Here is a 5,845-nt window from a genome sequence, read left to right as displayed (position 1 = left end):
CAGAACCAGAAGCTGCTATGCTTCCTGTACAGTCTGCAAACCCATGAGCCAATTAAACCTCTTTTCTTTATAAGTTGCCCTGTCTCAGGTATTTCTTTATAGTAATGTGGGAACAGACTAACACAGGGACATATAGGAGAAAATAGAACTAAGCAACATGGCATTAGTTTGGACATAATTACCTATCAGGCTATTACATTAGCTTGAATGATCCTCACAACAACACTAAGATTTAAGTACTATCATTATTATCCCCATTTTAAAATGTGGAAACAAAGACAAAGGGAAGTGAAGTAACTTAACCCAGTATCAGGGGAAACTCCTCCCTCATAGAGAATGGTGAAGAGTAACAAGAAGGCCAAGGAGATGACTAAGCCAGTAACCAGGTTGGCTTACTGCCACTTTGGAGGTGTGAAAATAGACAAAGAGACTCAATGGATCACAGCAAGACAGCACAGCACACAGTGGGAACATCAGCATGGTAATTCCGGTTCTCCTGTCCCAAAGTCCCATGGGGTGGTAATGGGCAACTACTCACACAGTGGGTTGTGCCACATGCGGGGAACCTAGGGTTAAAGGCTCAGCACCTCTTATAGCAAGCAGCAAAGGGGCTAGTCCCCTGCCCAAGGAATAAGCTGTAAGGTAATCATGATGTGGGTACCATGGCCAACTTAACTGTTACATGACTAGCTACAGAAACCTCTTTTAAGGCATCCTTAGAGATTGTCTGCCTTTTCTCATAAGGCAACTTCCATACAGACAGTAAACTGGAATACACTCTAAGTACCACCTTTCACTCTTTGCCTATATTTCATCTCATATTCTTCTACAACACATTGACAAAAAACATTAAAAATATAATAATTCCTAAACTGCATAGTTTGTGAGTCCCCTTTATATACATTATAACATTTAAGTTTTCTTTACAACAGTGGTTTTTATTTGGGGTTTGGGGGTAATTTTACCCCTCACTCCCTGGGGACATTTGGCAATGTCTGGAGACATTTTTGGTTGTCACACTAGAAGTTGGGGGAGTGGTACTGGCATCTACTGGGCAGAGATCAGAGATGTTATGATGCACAGGGCAGCCCTACATAACAAAGAATTTTACAGCCCCAGATGTCAAGAGTGCCGATAATGAGATTGAGAAATCATGCTTCACAGTTTCCTCATATTATATAAGGAAAACTTAATGAAAACAGGCCCAGAATGGAGGGGAATCAACTAATGATGGAACAAAAGGTCTATCTAGCTATTGTAGTAGCAGTAGAACATCACTAAGTATTTCAATACTTTGTCGATTATAAGAGAATGTAAGAATGAAGAGGATTTCGTCTTTATGGCTGGAACAGTTGTTAGTTGATCTACTATTTGCATAGTTGAAGAGAACCGAGCACATAAAATCTTGTGAGTGGTATAGTTGATCAAAAGCAGACCTGCTCCCAGAAGTTATGACTCCAGACCATTGATGCTCACACCCAGGTAGAAAGGGCAGCACGTGAAGAAGACAGGGGCCTTATAGGTGGAGAGAAGCTTGCAGGTACAGGATGTTTGCCACAGTTCACATTTGGTAAGATAATGGGGATAAAAGTATGATTTTTTCAAAGTGCTCTGTGGCCTTTTCCATCATTGCAAAGTAGTGGAGGCTTAGGGTTTTGTCCATAAGAGCAATTTAAAATTACTTCAAATTTCTGCAACTCTATAATATTAACACATTTAAAGTAGATACAGAAATAAAAATGTGCATGACCCTTCATCAAGGATTCTTTTTATTATAATTTATAATTTTATCCAGATGGCCAATAATAGAATATAGGATTGCAATATAATTCATGAAAAGAGTGGTAAGGAAGAACTAATAGAGCAGCACAGTTTAATGTACAAAATTAATCAAATTCTCTAAATTGCTTGGTGCTGTGTTTTCAGTTTTAGTGTTGATATTTAGTATCTTTTTTTTCTTGGCTAGAATGAGAACAAACTCACTGTTCTCACAAAGACATTCTGAAGTTTCTTGAAAACTATAGAATCTGACATTATGCTTGTGAAAGAGAGAGAAATCTCTAATTCAGGACCAAGTTATACAATGTGAAAAAGAGATTATGGCAAAAGAATTGGTGTCACCAGGTACCTCTGTGCATGTATAATTTTGATTAAAATAACAGATGGATCATATAGGCACAGAGATGGAAATTCTAAGAAAGAATTTAAAAAATGCCAGAGCTCAAAAACACTAACTGAAATGAAAAATGCCTTCAGTAGGCTCATCAGGAGACTGGACGTGGCTGAAGAAAGAATCTTGGAACTTGAAGATATGTCAACAGAAACTTCCAAGACTGAAAAGCAAAAAGAAAAAAGCTTGAAAAAAACCCAGAATAGAATATCTAAGAACTGTGGGATAACTACAAAATGTGTAACATATCAGGATAAGAGAGAAAATAACAGAAGAAATATTTGAAGCAATAATGACTGTGAATTTTCCCAAACACTTGTCAGACGCCAAACTGCAGACCCAGGAAGCTCAGAGAACATAAAGCAGGAAAAATGCCAAAAGAAAAAAAAAAAGACACCTAGGCATATCATTTTCAAGCTTCAGAAAGATAAAGAAAAAATCCTGAAAGAAAACAGAGGAAAGAAACGCCTTACCTATAGAGGAGCAAAGTTTAGAATTACAGCTGACTTCTCCATGAAAACCATGTAAATAAGAAGAGAGTGGAATCAAATACTAAACACGGTGAGAGGAAAAAATCCTACCAACTTAAAATTCTATGCCCTGTAAAATTATCCTTCAAAAATGAGGGAGAAATAAAGGCTTTCTCATACAAACAAAAAAATGAGGGAAACTGTTGCTGGTAGGCCTGCCTTCAAAGAAAGTTGTTTTTTGTTTTTTTTTTTGAGACAGAGTTTCACTCTTATTGCCCAGGCTGCAGTGCAGTGGCGTGATCTCGGCTCACTGCAAACTCCGCCTCCAGGTTCAAGCAATCTCCTGCCTCAGCCTCCCGAGTAGCTGGGATTACAGGCATGTGCCACCACGCCTGGCTAATTTTGTATTTTTAGTAGAGATGAGGTTTCTCCATGTTGGTCAGGTTGCTCTTGAACTCCTGACCTCAGGTGATCTTCCCACCTTGGCCTCCCAAAGTGCTGGGATTACAGGCGTGAGCCACCGTGCCCAGCCAGAAAAATTAAAAGAAGTTCTTTAGCGACAGGGAGAATAATCAAGGTCAGAAACCTGGATCTACACAAAGAAAGGAAATGTACCAGAGAATGAGTAAATTAAAGCAAAATAAAATCTTTGATTTTTCTTAGCCTTACTTGATCTAGCAGATAATCATTTGTTCAAAATAATAGTAGTAATGATGTTTTTGATTATATGTGCTTATGTATATAACTTTGGTAAAAATAAATAGTAGGCCAGGCACAGTGGCTCATGCCTGTAATCCCAGCACTTTGGGAAGCCAAAGCAGGAGGGTCACCTGAGCCCAGGAGTTTGAGACCAGCTTGCGAAACACAGCAAAACCTCATCTCTGAAAAAAAAAAAAAAAAAAAAAAAAAAAAAAATTAGCCTGGCATGGCGGTGTGTCCCTGTAGTCCCAGCTACCCTGGAGGCTGAGGCAAGAGAATAGCTTGAGCTCAGGAGATCAAGCCTGCAGTAAGCTGTGATTGCACTCCAGCCTGGGTGACAGAATGGGACCCTATCTCAATTAAATAAATAAAAAAAAGGATGCCTTTCTGTTTTTTAAAAATGAGTTATAGCCAGATGCCAAAAGTGTCTTTTCTCAATTTCTTGCAATATATACCCTAATAAAGAGGAAACATAAAAACTTGCATCAATATTAAAATTAAGAATGATACTCAAGATATTGCCAGAATCTGAAATAAATGTTCACTCTTTACAATTACTGTGGTGTTTGCAGTAGATTATTCTTGGGACAGGTGCTGGTCTTCAGATTCTTTCTTTTCTGGGCCCTTACCCCTTTCATACAAGCAATCTGGTCGCCATAGTACGAGATTGTATTATGTGACTCTGTTTCCCTGGCCATGATTTATATTGATCCAGGGTGACCATTTGTCTCTTATCATTATTCATGGCCTTTTTAGCCACACAGATATTTTTACTTTAATAGTATACAATTGTATAATAGACAAATATTTCCATATTTTTCTTAGTTGCCATATTAGAAAACCCTTCTCCAGAAAGGATATATGGTTTTATATACATATTCATCTATAGTTCTTCCAGTATTTATAAATGTGTTATTTATTATTTAATCCTTAACCCATCTCTATAATGTTGGTTTATTGGTTTGAGACAGCATTTGCTGAATCAGATGAAGAAAATAAGCTGTTATTTTTTGTTGAAAGTGCTTATCAGGAAACACTAAAAAAAAAAACAACAAAAAAAAAACAAAACCCATTATAAAACTCAAACCTTCACTGAACCCTTAGTTGGGTAAATAAAAAAGTAATTACACCTATAAAAGCAACTTTGGGGAAATTTGAATATGAAGTAGTTATCCCACTTTTGTGGGATTATTGTCAATGTTTCTTAGGTGTGGTAATAGTACTGTGGTTTTGATGGAGAAGTCCTTGTTCTTAGCATGTACTTAGCATGCTAAAGTACTTGGAGGTAAAGTGTCACTATGTTTGAAACTTAATTCCAAATGATTCAGCAAACAGAAAATGCAGATATCCAACTCACAGCAGATATCCAAAGTATATGAAGCAAAAACAGACAAATTGAGAAAAGATACAGAAAACTGAATAATGATAGTCAGAGACTTTAATGTGCCAGTTTCAATAATGGGTAGCACAACCAGACAGAAGATTAACAAGGGAATAGAAGAATTGAATAATACTATTTGTGTAGTGTTGTATAGTTTGTGAAAACTGGACCTAACAGACAGCTATAGAATACCTTACTCAACAACACAATACACATCCTTCTCAAGCACATCTGTATCATTCTCTAGCACAAAACATGTACTAGGCCATAAAACAAGCCAAAATACTTTAAAAGGCTTAACATCCTTTGAGGTATAGTCTCTGGCCACAATTAAAAAATTAGAAATCAACAACAGAAGGAAATTTGGAAAATTCAGATATGTGGAAATTAAACAACATACTCTTAAATCATGAGTGAGTCAAATAAATCTCAAGGAAAACTAGAAAATAATTTGACATGAATGAACTCAAAAATGCAACATACCAAAATTTATGGAATTTAGCAAAGCAATGCTTAGAGGGAAATTTATAGCTGTAAAGTACCTATATTAAAAAAGAAGAATCTCAGAAGAATAACATAACCTCCTACTTTAAGATACTACAAAGAGAAGAGAAAACTAAACTCAAATCCAGCAGCAAGAAAGAGACAATAAATGTTACAGGATAAATAAATGAAATAGAAAATAGAAAAACAGCAAATCGCAAGGCTAAAAATTGGTTCTTTGAATAAAATGAGCAAAATTGACAAACTTTAGCTAGACTGACCAAGAAAAAAAGAAAAAAACCCTCAAATTATTAACATCAGGAATGAAAGAGGAGACATTGCTACTGACCTGTAGAAATAAAAAGAATTATAAGGCAATACCATGAACAATTTTACGCTAACACATTAGATAACCTAGATAAAATAGACACATTCCTAGAAAAACACAATCTCCCAAAAGTCACTTGAGAAAACATAGATTATCTAAATGGACCTATGATAAGTAAAGAGATTGAATTAATAATAATAAAAAATATTTCACAAAGAAAGGCCCAGGCCTAGATGGCTTTACTGGAGAAACCTACCAAATGTTAAAAGAATGACAAAATTTATTTACAAACTCTTCCAAAAAGTAGAAGAGAA

This window comes from Gorilla gorilla, chromosome 10 (genome assembly GCF_029281585.2).
Source record: "Gorilla gorilla gorilla isolate KB3781 chromosome 10, NHGRI_mGorGor1-v2.1_pri, whole genome shotgun sequence".
NCBI classification, from domain to species: domain Eukaryota; kingdom Metazoa; phylum Chordata; class Mammalia; order Primates; family Hominidae; genus Gorilla; species Gorilla gorilla.
The sequence above is the reverse complement of the archived record's forward strand: the minus strand, read 5'-3'. Positions refer to the sequence as shown.